Below are 14,031 nucleotides of genomic sequence, written 5' to 3' on the forward strand. Positions count from 1 at the left end.
TATTTAAACATTGCAGTTAAGTTCTGTTACTGTTTTAAAAATGCAATCAAATACATGACCCCAAATATACTATTCTGGTCAGGCAGGCCTTACTAACCAATTGCAGAGTCATGCTCTGCTGAGTAAACTGATCTCACGGCAGTGAGGAATGCACAGGCCGGGTGGTGCCCGGCGCACGAAAGCGCGCCTTCTTGTGTTGTACGTCTCTTTGCGCAAATGCAAACTCAAATTTCCTGCACTGTGGTCGGCAGGAGAGACATGGGAAGGTGCAGTAGGGAAGGCTTGAGCAACAAACCGTTGGCTATGTTTTGTTGTTACTTTGTTGACATGAGCTAGAGTAATTTAAAGCAGAAGGAACGGCCAGACGTAAAAAACAACTCTCTTACCTCCAACGCCGAATAACTACTATAATTAGAATATCTCAAAAGCAGCTGGCCTTGTAAACTTAAGGAGCAAGCAAGCCGGTGCATTTTGGGTTTTGTCGTAAAAGAATACAAATCCTATCCATCCTTTCCTTTTCTTCCGGCAACAACCAATGTTACAAAGGTATCACAGCACACAGTGACATTGACTGAAAGAAGAGGCGCTGAGGCTGGCGTGCAGCACTCAACAGCTCTTGTTATTGCAATCCAGACAGGGGACGGAAGGCGAAAAGTATGAAGGAATTGCGATAGTGAGACCGACTCTTCTGTGTATCTGCATCTCATGGAAAAAGGACAACTCTGTCATTCATGGCTGGTTAGCTCAGTTGGTTAGAGTGTGGTGCTAATAACGCCAAGGTTGCGGGTTCGATCCCCGTACGGGCCAAGTTAATCTTTTTCTCTCAAGTAAACTCTTTTTTTCTCATTTAATCAAACGCTTGTAAATCCATACACTCTGTTGCTCCAGTACATGTTCACTTTCCATTAGTCCTTCTTTTGCCACTTCTGACCAAAGCTCAAGCCGGCAGCGCCAGTAGAACAACAGAAGTGCAAGAGATTGTCTCTCCAAGATGGAGACACTGGCTCAGACTATGTCACGTGAGAGGTGGAGGGAGACCAAGAGCTGATTATTAGATGCGTGGGGATAAGAGGAACATAACTCAGGTGAACAGATTCTGGATAGTCATGCTATAGCTAGGATCAGCAACGTTACAGTGGAAAGGATAGGAAAATAATTAGGTGACAGAAGTATAGAAGTGGCTACAAGGGGGCGTGTCTCTTAACAGGGCCGAAAGATACACTGAAGGCGAAGGTGAAGTGAAAGAAGAAAGAAAGATCAAAGGAAATCAACAGTGATTGAGAGAAAACTCACAAAGGCAAATTGAGCAAAAGACAGGACCTGGGGAGTTAGACTACTTCAATGCAAATTTACGCCGCAGATGAGCATGACAACTGACCCTTGTCCAGTGGTGCTGAAACAATTTTCAGTGTGGGGGTGCTGCCATCAAAGGGCTTCTGAAAATCCAGGAATCATACAAAGAACAAGTCCTGCAGAATGAGCCACGCACATTCAGAAAGAGTGGTGATGCGTTGGTTACTTATTGGTAATCTTCATTAGCCTTAGTCCATTGCGTCCTTGTGACAGTCATTACAAAGTAAAGTGATGTCACCCTCCAAGAGGAAGAAAGAACAGGAGGATTCTTAAATGCTAGCGCCAATCACCCAACCTGGCTGCCAAGCCCTTGCCAAAGGACTGATGGGAAGGTGGGCAGGATGTAATGTTTGTGACAAGGACAAGATGGACTTAGGGTAATGCAGAGTTCAAAACATTGGTACTCAAATGCAAAACAGAAAATTTATTAAGCGATAATGCTTGACAAATGTATGCCCTGATGCCCAAGTAACCACCCTAGGAATTTCCTAGATTGTTACTCACTGGAATTCAACCCAGGAGGTGCCCATTCCTCTCGTAGACCATCCCTGACCTGGAAAATTTTCTAAAAAGCCTTGCAAAGCCAGAAAAATTGACAACTTAATCCACCTACTCAGAGTCATAAAAGTCACCTTCTTGTCTTTTCCAGGCTGTCCAAAAGTCACAAACAAGGAGTCGGTTTTCCTGAACTGCAGAGGCCTGGTGACATAAATGAAAAGAGCTCTTTAAACATCAAGTGTATTCAACAAATGTTCATCCGGAGAGGAAGGAGAGGGAATGAAAGAAGGAAGAATTATTTCCTAAGATCTATCAAAAATAGACTTAACCTTTGCAGCAAAGGTAGGGCTAGGCCTTAAAGTTACCCCATCTTCCAAAGTATCAAATGAAGAGAGGACAGCATTTTAAGGCTCCCAGCTCCCCAATTGTTCTCAGCAAGGTGATAGCAAATAGGAAAATAACTTTATAGAAGACAATCTTTAATTGTACAGTATCCAGATCCTCAAAGAGATAAAATTGCAAAGCCTATAAAAGAGTAGGAAGATTCTGAGTTGGAGAAAAGGGATTTTTCATTGTTCTTACCATTGACAAAAGATCATAACAGTCTAGACACCAAAGAGTGTAACATCGATGAAAGTTCAGAAAAGTCCCTAAAAGCCTTTATCGCAAACCAATGAGCTTTCAGAGTGGAAAGAGATTCAAGTGAAACCCATTCAGAAGAAAATGCAAAATAGCAGACAAACTACAGGTAGGTGCCAAAAGATCATGAGCAGAACATCACGTCTGAAAGGACTTCCAGTTCCTTGAGTAAGACTTCGAAGTAGAAGGCCTGCTGGAGTGCTGAATTAACTCCACTAAGGAAGAGGAAAGACCCTTTGCTAGCAGTCCAGACTTCTCAACCTCCAAAGCGATAGAGTGAGTTGGAGCAAGAAGGTCAGGGACGATGTTCTGAGAAGAGACACACTTGAGCAGTACCCAAGGAGGTAGAAGAGCCAGGGGTTCAGAAGAGGAAACCATGACATCTCTGGCCAATCAGGGCCAACAAGAATCAAGTTCCCTCCCCCTGCTGAGACTTGAAGAGAACCATCTGGATCAATAAAAAGGGGGGGAATGTATAAAGGAGACTTCTCAGCCACTTTATCACCAATACGTCCACTACCTAGGCTCCTTGTTCCGGAAACCTGGATCAGAATCGACAAAGATGAGCATTGTCCTTGTTTGAAAAGAAATCCAGAAAGGGTTTCACAAACTCTCGGCATATCTCTCAAAACAACGACCTGGATAACGTCAACTCCAGCAAATTTGGAAACCTCCAGCTGTCTGCCATCACATTGTCGGTGCCCTTGATGTGTACTGCCGACGTATGCAACAGGTTGATCTCTGCCCAATAGCCCAATTGTTCTGCTATTGCATTGAGGGATTTTGAATGCATGCTTCACTGCTGGTTAATGTAAAAGACCGCTACCTTATTCTCTGTCTTTACTAGCACATTTTTCTGAGACAGATGATGATGGGAAAACTTCAAAGCCCTGAAGCTTACCATCAACTCCATCTACTTCCATGACCTCCGACTCTCTAGGAAAGACCACTTGAATCGACAGGATCAGTCCAACACAGTAGCTCTCCAGCCAGGTTTGCTGGCATCTGTTGCGAGGAATTCAGGAGGATCCAGGTGTATTAGTGTCCACTTAGACCAGTGGTCTTCAAACTCTTTAATGCCACATCCACCCAAAGGGAAAAAAAAACATTGATGCCTACCCTCTAAATTTTCCAGAATTCTTCTATCAAATTGACACTGTTTAAATATGTCTAGACCTATTTAAACATTGCAGTTAAGTTCTGTTACTGTTTTAAAAATGCAATCAAATACATGACCCAAAATATACTATTCTGGTCAGGCAGGCCTTACTAACCAATTGCAGAGTCATGCTCTGCTGAGTAAACTGATCTCACGGCAGTGAGGAATGCACAGGCCGGGTGGTGCCCGGCGCACGAAAGCGCGCCTTCTTGTGTTGTACGTCTCTTTGCGCAAGTGCAAACTCAAATTTCCTGCACTGTGGTCGGCAGGAGAGACATGGGAAGGTGCAGTAGGGAAGGCTTGAGCAACAAACCGTTGGCTATGTTTTGTTGTTACTTTGTTGACATGAGCTAGAGTAATTTAAAGCAGAAGGAACGGCCAGACCTAAAAACAACTCTCTTACCTCCAACGCCGAATAACTACTATAATTAGAATATCTCAAAAGCAGCTGGCCTTGTAAACTTAAGGAGCAAGCAAGCCGGTGCATTTTGGGTTTTGTCGTAAAAGAATACAAATCCTATCCATCCTTTCCTTTTCTTCCGGCAACAACCAATGTTACAAAGATATCACAGCACACAGTGACATTGACTGAAAGAAGAGGCGCTGAGGCTGGCGTGCAGCACTCAACAGCTCTTGTTATTGCAATCCAGACAGGGGACGGAAGGAGAAAAGTCTGAAGGAATTGCGATAGTGAGACCGACTCTTCTGTGTATCTGCATGTCATGGAAAAAGGACAACTCTGTCATTCATGGCCGGTTAGCTCAGTTGGTTAGAGTGTGGTGCTAATAACGCCAAGGTTGCGGGTTCGATCCCCGTACGGGTCAAGTTAATTTTTTTCTCTCAAGTAAACTCTTTTTTTCTCATTTAATCAAACGCTTGTAAATCCATACACTCTGTTGCTCCAGTACACGTTCACTTTCCATTAGTCCTTCTTTTGCCACTTCTGACCAAAGCTCAAGCCGGCAGCGCCAGTAGAACAACAGAAGTGCAAGAGATTGTCTCTCCAAGATGGTGACACTGGCTCAGACTATGTCACGTGAGAGGTGGAGGGAGACCAAGAGCTGATTATTAGATGCGTGGGGATAAGAGGAACATAACTCAGGTGAACAGATTCTGGATAGTCATGCTATAGCTAGGATCAGCAACGTTACAGGGGAAAGGATAGGAAAATAATTAGGTGACAGAAGTATAGAAGTGGCTACAAGGGGGCGTGTCTCTTAACAGGGCCGAAAGATACACTGAAGGCGAAGGTGAAGTGAAAGAAGAAAGAAAGATCAAAGGAAATCAACAGTGATTGAGAGAAAACTCACAAAGGCAAATTGAGCAAAAGACAGGACCTGGGGAGTTAGACTACTTCAATGCAAATTTACGCCGCAGATGAGCATGACAACTGACCCTTGTCCAGTGGTGCTGAAACAATTTTCAGTGTGGGGGTGCTGCCATCAAAGGGCTTCTGAAAATCCAGGAATCATACAAAGAACAAGTCCTGCAGAATGAGCCACGCACATTCAGAAAGAGTGGTGATGCGTTGGTTACTTATTGGTAATCTTCATTAGCCTTAGTCCATTGCGTCCTTGTGACAGTCATTACAAAGTAAAGTGATGTCACCCTCCAAGAGGAAGAAAGAACAGGAGGATTCTTAAATGCTAGCGCCAATCACCCAACCTGGCTGCCAAGCCCTTGCCAAAGGACTGATGGGAAGGTGGGCAGGATGTAATGTTTGTGACAAGGACAAGATGGACTTAGGGTAATGCAGAGTTCAAAACATTGGTACTCAAATGCAAAACAGAAAATTTATTAAGCGATAATGCTTGACAAATGTATGCCCTGAGGCCCAAGTAACCACCCTAGGAATTTCCTAGATTGTTACTCACTGGAATTCAACCCAGGAGGTGGCCATTCCTCTCGTAGACCATCCCTGACCTGGAAGATTTTCTAAAAAGCCTTGCAAAGCCAGAAAAATTGACAACTTAATCCACCTACTCAGAGTCATAAAAGTCACCTTCTTGTCTTTTCCAGGCTGTCCAAAAGTCACAAACAAGGAGTCGGTTTTCCTGAACTGCAGAGGCCTGGTGACATAAATGAAAAGAGCTCTTTAAACATCAAGTGTATTCAACAAATGTTCCTCCGGAGAGGAAGGAGAGGGAATGAAAGAAGGAAGAATTATATCCTAAGATCTATCAAAATTAGACTTAACCTTTGCAGCAAAGGTAGGGCTAGGCCTTAAAGTTACCCCATCTTCCAAAGTATCAAATGAAGAGAGGACAGCATTTAAAGGCTCCCAGCTCCCCAATTGTTCTCAGCAAGGTGATAGCAAATAGGAAAATAACTTTATAGAAGACAATCTTTAATTGTACAGTATCCAGATCCTCAAAGAGATAAAATTGCAAAGCCTATAAAAGAGTAGGAAGATTCTGAGTTGGAGAAAAGGGATTTTTCATTGTTCTTACCATTGACAAAAGATCATAACAGTCTAGACACCAAAGAGTGTAACATCGATGAAAGTTCAGAAAAGTCCCTAAAAGCCTTTATCGCAAACCAATGAGCTTTCAGAGTGGAAAGAGATTCAAGTGAAACCCATTCAGAAGAAAATGCAAAATAGCAGACAAACTACAGGTAGGTGCCAAAAGATCATGAGCAGAACATCACGTCTGAAAGGACTTCCAGTTCTTTGAGTAAGACTTCGAAGTAGAAGGCCTGCTGGAGTGCTGAATTAACTCCACTAAGGAAGAGGAAAGACCCTTTGCTAGCAGTCCAGACTTCTCAACCTCCAAAGCGATAGAGTGAGTTGGAGCAAGAAGGTCAGGGACGATGTTCTGAGAAGAGACACACTTGAGCAGTACCCAAGGAGGTAGAAGAGCCAGGGGTTCAGAAGAGGAAACCATGACATCTCTGGCCAATCAGGGCCAACAAGAATCAAGTTCCCTCCCCCTGCTGAGACTTGAAGAGAACCATCTGGATCAATAAAAAGGGGGGGAATGTATAAAGGAGACTTCTCAGCCACTTTATCACCAATACGTCCACTACCTAGGCTCCTTGTTCCGGAAACCTGGATCAGAATCGACAAAGATGAGCATTGTCCTTGTTTGAAAAGAGATCCAGAAAGGGTTTCACAAACTCTCGGCATATCTCTCAAAACAACGACCTGGATAACGTCAACTCCAGCAAATTTGGAAACCTCCAGCTGTCTGCCATCACATTGTCGGTGCCCTTGGTGTGTACTGCCGACGTATGCAACAGGTTGATCTCTGCCCAATAGCCCAATTGTTCTGCTATTGCATTGAGGGATTTTGAATGCATGCTTCATTGCTGGTTAATGTAAAAGACCGCTACCTTATTCTCTGTCTTTACTAGCACATTTTTCTGAGACAGATGATGATGGGAAAACTTCAAAGCCCTGAAGCTTACCATCAACTCCATCTACTTCCATGACCTCCGACTCTCTAGGAAAGACCACTTGAATCGACAGGATCAGTCCAACACAGTAGCTCTCCAGCCAGGTTTGCTGGCATCTGTTGCGAGGAATTCAGGAGGATCCAGGTGTATTAGTGTCCACTTAGACCAGTTGTCTTCAAACTCTTTAATGCCACATCCACCCAAAGGGAAAAAAAAACATTGATGCCTACCCTCTGAATTTTCCAGAATTCTTCTATCAAATTGACACTGTTTAAATATGTCTAGACCTATTTAAACATTGCAGTTAAGTTCTGTTACTGTTTTAAAAATGCAATCAAATACATGACCCCAAATATACTATTCTGGTCAGGCAGGCCTTACTAACCAATTGCAGAGTCATGCTCTGCTGAGTAAACTGATCTCACGGCAGTGAGGAATGCACAGGCCGGGTGGTGCCCGGCGCACGAAAGCGCGCCTTCTTGTGTTGTACGTCTCTTTGCGCAAATGCAAACTCAAATTTCCTGCACTGTGGCCGGCAGGAGAGACATGGGAAGGTGCAGTAGGGAAGGCTTGAGCAACAAACCGTTGGCTATGTTTTGTTGTTACTTTGTTGACATGAGCTAGAGTAATTTAAAGCAGAAGGAACGGCCAGACCTAAAAATAACTCTCTTACCTCCAACGCCGAATAACTACTATAATTAGAATATCTCAAAAGCAGCTGGCCTTGTAAACTTAAGGAGCAAGCAAACCGGTGCATTTTGGGTTTTGTCGTAAAAGAATACAAATCCTATCCATCCTTTCCTTTTCTTCCGGCAACAACCAATGTTACAAAGATATCACAGCACACAGTGACATTGACTGAAAGAAGAGGCGCTGAGGCTGGCGTGCAGCACTCAACAGCTCTTGTTATTGCAATCCAGACAGGGGACGGAAGGAGAAAAGTATGAAGGAATTGCGATAGTGAGACCGACTCTTCTGTGTATCTGCATGTCATGGAAAAAGGACAACTCTGTCATTCATGGCCGGTTAGCTCAGTTGGTTAGAGTGTGGTGCTAATAACGCCAAGGTTGCGGTTTCGATCCCCGTACGGGCCAAGTTAATTTTTTTCTCTCAAGTAAACTCTTTTTTTCTCATTTAATCAAACGCTTGTAAATCCATACACTCTGTTGCTCCAGTACACGTTCACTTTCCATTAGTCCTTCTTTTGCCACTTCTGACCAAAGCTCAAGCCGGCAGCGCCAGTAGAACAACAGAAGTGCAAGAGATTGTCTCTCCAAGATGGAGACACTGGCTCAGACTATGTCACGTGAGAGGTGGAGGGAGACCAAGAGCTGATTATTAGATGCGTGGGGATAAGAGGAACATAACTCAGGTGATCAGATTCTGGATAGTCATGCTATAGCTAGGATCAGCAACGTTACAGGGGAAAGGATAGGAAAATAATTAGGTGACAGAAGTATAGAAGTGGCTACAAGGGGGCGTGTCTCTTAACAGGGCCGAAAGATACACTGAAGGCGAAGGTGAAGTGAAAGAAGAAAGAAAGATCAAAGGAAATCAACAGTGATTGAGAGAAAACTCACAAAGGCAAATTGAGCAAAAGACAGGACCTGGGGAGTTAGACTACTTCAATGCAAATTTACGCCGCAGATGAGCATGACAACTGACCCTTGTCCAGTGGTGCTGAAACAATTTTCAGTGTGGGGGTGCTGCCATCAAAGGGCTTCTGAAAATCCAGGAATCATACAAAGAACAAGTCCTGCAGAATGAGCCACGCACATTCAGAAAGAGTGGTGATGCGTTGGTTACTTATTGGTAATCTTCATTAGCCTTAGTCCATTGCGTCCTTGTGACAGTCATTACAAAGTAAAGTGATGTCACCCTCCAAGAGGAAGAAAGAACAGGAGGATTCTTAAATGCTAGCGCCAATCACCCAACCTGGGTGCCAAGCCCTTGCCAAAGGACTGATGGGAAGGTGGGCAGGATGTAATGTTTGTGACAAGGACAAGATGGACTTAGGGTAATGCAGAGTTCAAAACATTGGTACTCAAATGCAAAACAGAAAATTTATTAAGCGATAATGCTTGACAAATGTATGCCCTGAGGCCCAAGTAACCACCCTAGGAATTTCCTAGATTGTTACTCACTGGAATTCAACCCAGGAGGTGCCCATTCCTCTCGTAGACCATCCCTGACCTGGAAGATTTTCTAAAAAGCCTTGCAAAGCCAGAAAAATTGACAACTTAATCCACCTACTCAGAGTCATAAAAGTCACCTTCTTGTCTTTTCCAGGCTGTCCAAAAGTCACAAACAAGGAGTCGGTTTTCCTGAACTGCAGAGGCCTGGTGACATAAATGAAAAGAGCTCTTTAAACATCAAGTGTATTCAACAAATGTTCCTCCGGAGAGGAAGGAGAGGGAATGAAAGAAGGAAGAATTATTTCCTAAGATCTATCAAAAATAGACTTAACCTTTGCAGCAAAGGTAGGGCTAGGCCTTAAAGTTACCCCATCTTCCAAAGTATCAAATGAAGAGAGGACAGCATTTTAAGGCTCCCAGCTCCCCAATTGTTCTCAGCAAGGTGATAGCAAATAGGAAAATAACTTTATAGAAGACAATCTTTAATTGTACAGTATCCAGATCCTCAAAGAGATAAAATTGCAAAGCCTATAAAAGAGTAGGAAGATTCTGAGTTGGAGAAAAGGGATTTTTCATTGTTCTTACCATTGACAAAAGATCATAACAGTCTAGACACCAAAGAGTGTAACATCGATGAAAGTTCAGAAAAGTCCCTAAAAGCCTTTATCGCAAACCAATGAGCTTTCAGAGTGGAAAGAGATTCAAATGAAACCCATTCAGAAGAAAATGCACAATAGCAGACAAACTACAGGTAGGTGCCAAAAGATCATGAGCAGAACATCACGTCTGAAAGGACTTCCAGTTCCTTGAGTAAGACTTCGAAGTAGAAGGCCTGCTGGAGTGCTGAATTAACTCCACTAAGGAAGAGGAAAGACCCTTTGCTAGCAGTCCAGACTTCTCAACCTCCAAAGCGATAGAGTGAGTTGGAGCAAGAAGGTCAGGGACGATGTTCTGAGAAGAGACACACTTGAGCAGTACCCAAGGAGGTAGAAGAGCCAGGGGTTCAGAAGAGGAAACCATGACATCTCTGGCCAATCAGGGCCAACAAGAATCAAGTTCCCTCCCCCTGCTGAGACTTGAAGAGAACCATCTGGATCAATAAAAAGGGGGGGAATGTATAAAGGAGACTTCTCAGCCACTTTATCACCAATACGTCCACTACCTAGGCTCCTTGTTCCGGAAACCTGGATCCGAATCGACAAAGATGAGCATTGTCCTTGTTTGAAAAGAGATCCAGAAAGGGTTTCACAAACTCTCGGCATATCTCTCAAAACAACGACCTGGATAACGTCAACTCCAGCAAATTTGGAAACCTCCAGCTGTCTGCCATCACATTGTCGGTGCCCTTGATGTGTACTGCCGACGTATGCAACAGGTTGATCTCTGCCCAATAGCCCAATTGTTCTGCTATTGCATTGAGTGATTTTGAATGCATGCTTCACTGCTGGTTAATGTAAAAGACCGCTACCTTATTCTCTGTCTTTACTAGCACATTTTTCTGAGACAGATGATGATGGGAAAACTTCAAAGCCCTGAAGCTTACCATCAACTCCATCTACTTCCATGACCTCCGACTCTCTAGGAAAGACCACTTGAATCGACAGGATCAGTCCAACACAGTAGCTCTCCAGCCAGGTTTGCTGGCATCTGTTGCGAGGAATTCAAGAGGATCCAGGTGTATTAGTGTCCACTTAGACCAGTGGTCTTCAAACTCTTTAATGCCACATCCACCCAAAGGGAAAAAAAAACATTGATGCCTACCCTCTGAATTTTCCAGAATTCTTCTATCAAATTGACACTGTTTAAATATGTCTAGACCTATTTAAACATTGCAGTTAAGTTCTGTTACTGTTTTAAAAATGCAATCAAATACATGACCCCAAATATACTATTCTGGTCAGGCAGGCCTTACTAACCAATTGCAGAGTCATGCTCTGCTGAGTAAACTGATCTCACGGCAGTGAGGAATGCACAGGCCGAGTGGTACCCGGCGCACGAAAGCGCGCCTTCTTGTGTTGTACGTCTCTTTGCGCAAATGCAAACTCAAATTTCCTGCACTGTGGTCGGCAGGAGAGACATGGGAAGGTGCAGTAGGGAAGGCTTGAGCAACAAACCGTTGGCTATGTTTTGTTGTTACTTTGTTGACATGAGCTAGAGTAATTTAAAGCAGAAGGAACGGCCAGACCTAAAAACAACTCTCTTACCTCCAACGCCGAATAACTACTATAATTAGAATATCTCAAAAGCAGCTGGCCTTGTAAACTTAAGGAGCAAGCAAGCCGGTGCATTTTGGGTTTTGTCGTAAAAGAATACAAATCCTATTCATCCTTTCCTTTTCTTCCGGCAACAACCAATGTTACAAAGATATCACAGCACACAGTGACATTGACTGAAAGAAGAGGCGCTGAGGCTGGCGTGCAGCACTCAACAGCTCTTGTTATTGCAATCCAGACTGGGGACGGAAGGAGAAAAGTATGAAGGAATTGCGATAGTGAGACCGACTCTTCTGTGTATCTGCATGTCATGGAAAAAGGACAACTCTGTCATTCATGGCCGGTTAGCTCAGTTGGTTAGAGTGTGGTGCTAATAACGCCAAGGTTGTGGGTTCGATCCCCGTACGGGCCACGTTAATTTTTTTCTCTCAAGTAAACTCTTTTTTTCTCATTTAATCAAACGCTTGTAAATCCATACACTCTGTTGCTCCAGTACACGTTCACTTTCCATTAGTCCTTCTTTTGCCACTTCTGACCAAAGCTCAAGCCGGCAGCGCCAGTAGAACAACAGAAGTGCAAGAGATTGTCTCTCCAAGATGGAGACACTGTCTCAGACTATGTCACGTGAGAGGTGGAGGGAGACCAAGAGCTGATTATTAGATGCGTGGGGATAAGAGGAACATAACTCAGGTGAACAGATTCTGGATAGTCATGCTATAGCTAGGATCAGCAACGTTACAGGGGAAAGGATAGGAAAATAATTAGGTGACAGAAGTATAGAAGTGGCTACAAGGGGGCGTGTCTCTTAACAGGGCCGAAAGATACACTGAAGGCGAAGGTGAAGTGAAAGAAGAAAGAAAGATCAAAGGAAATCAACAGTGATTGAGAGAAAACTCACAAAGGCAAATTGAGCAAAAGACAGGACCTGGGGAGTTAGACTACTTCAATGCAAATTTACGCCGCAGATGAGCATGACAACTGACCCTTGTCCAGTGGTGCTGAAACAATTTTCAGTGTGGGGGTGCTGCCATCAAAGGGCTTCTGAAAATCCAGGAATCATACAAAGAACAAGTCCTGCAGAATGAGCCACGCACATTCAGAAAGAGTGGTGATGCGTTGGTTACTTATTGGTAATCTTCATTAGCCTTAGTCCATTGCGTCCTTGTGACAGTCATTACAAAGTAAAGTGATGTCACCCTCCAAGAGGAAGAAAGAACAGGAGGATTCTTAAATGCTAGCGCCAATCACCCAACCTGGCTGCCAAGCCCTTGCCAAAGGACTGATGGGAAGGTGGGCAGGATGTAATGTTTGTGACAAGGACAAGATGGACTTAGGGTAATGCAGAGTTCAAAACATTGGTACTCAAATGCAAAACAGAAAATTTATTAAGCGATAATGCTTGACAAATGTATGCCCTGAGGCCCAAGTAACCACCCTAGGAATTTCCTAGATTGTTACTCACTGGAATTCAACCCAGGAGGTGGCCATTCCTCTCGTAAACCATCCCTGACCTGGAAGATTTTCTAAAAAGCCTTGCAAAGCCAGAAAAATTGACAACTTAATCCACCTACTCAGAGTCATAAAAGTCACCTTCTTGTCTTTTCCAGGCTGTCCAAAAGTCACAAACAAGGAGTCGGTTTTCCTGAACTGCAGAGGCCTGGTGACATAAATGAAAAGAGCTCTTTAAACATCAAGTGTATTCAACAAATGTTCCTCAGGAGAGGAAGGAGAGGGAATGAAAGAAGGAAGAATTATTTCCTAAGATCTATCAAAATTAGACTTAACCTTTGCAGCAAAGGTAGGGCTAGGCCTTAAAGTTACCCCATCTTCCAAAGTATCAAATGAAGAGAGGACAGCATTTTAAGGTTCCCAGCTCCCCAATTGTTCTCAGCAAGGTGATAGCAAATAGGAAAATAACTTTATAGAAGACAATCTTTAATTGTACAGTATCCAGATCCTCAAAGAGATAAAATTGCAAAGCCTATAAAAGAGTAGGAAGATTCTGAGTTGGAGAAAAGGGATTTTTCATTGTTCTTACCATTGACAAAAGATCATAACCGTCTAGACACCAAAGAGTGTAACATCGATGAAAGTTCAGAAAAGTCCCTAAAAGCCTTTATCGCAAACCAATGAGCTTTCAGAGTGGAAAGAGATTCAAGTGAAACCCATTCAGAAGAAAATGCAAAATAGCAGACAAACTACAGGTAGGTGCCAAAAGATCATGAGCAGAACATCACGTCTGAAAGGACTTCCAGTTCTTTGAGTAAGACTTCGAAGTAGAAGGCCTGCTGGAGTGCTGAATTAACTCCACTAAGGAAGAGGAAAGACCCTTTGCTAGCAGTCCAGACTTCTCAACCTCCAAAGCGATAGAGTGAGTTGGAGCAAGAAGGTCAGGGACGATGTTCTGAGAAGAGACACACTTGAGCAGTACCCAAGGAGGTAGAAGAGCCAGGGGTTCAGAAGAGGAAACCATGACATCTCTGGCCAATCAGGGCCAACAAGAATCAAGTTCCCTCCCCCTGCTGAGACTTGAAGAGAACCATCTGGATCAATAAAAAGGGGGGGAATGTATAAAGGAGACTTCTCAGCCACTTTATCACCAATACGTCCACTACCTAGGCTCCTTGTTCCGGAAACC

The 14,031-nt window shown here is 43.6% G+C and overlaps 3 non-coding genes across 3 annotated transcripts; all 3 read left to right on the forward strand.

Annotated features, from left to right (window-relative positions):
- Positions 1–733: 733 nt before the first annotated feature.
- TRNAI-AAU (transfer RNA isoleucine (anticodon AAU)) lies at positions 734–807 on the forward strand. The gene has a single exon. It is a non-coding gene; the product is annotated as a tRNA-Ile (tRNA).
- A 3,592-nt stretch (positions 808–4,399) lies between these two features.
- TRNAI-AAU (transfer RNA isoleucine (anticodon AAU)) lies at positions 4,400–4,473 on the forward strand. The gene has a single exon. It is a non-coding gene; the product is annotated as a tRNA-Ile (tRNA).
- A 7,258-nt stretch (positions 4,474–11,731) lies between these two features.
- On the forward strand, positions 11,732–11,805 carry TRNAI-AAU (transfer RNA isoleucine (anticodon AAU)). The gene has a single exon. It is a non-coding gene; the product is annotated as a tRNA-Ile (tRNA).
- Positions 11,806–14,031: the final 2,226 nt, after the last annotated feature.

The sequence above is a fragment of the Pleurodeles waltl genome, chromosome 12 (assembly GCF_031143425.1).
Source record: "Pleurodeles waltl isolate 20211129_DDA chromosome 12, aPleWal1.hap1.20221129, whole genome shotgun sequence".
In the NCBI taxonomy this organism is placed as follows: domain Eukaryota; kingdom Metazoa; phylum Chordata; class Amphibia; order Caudata; family Salamandridae; genus Pleurodeles; species Pleurodeles waltl.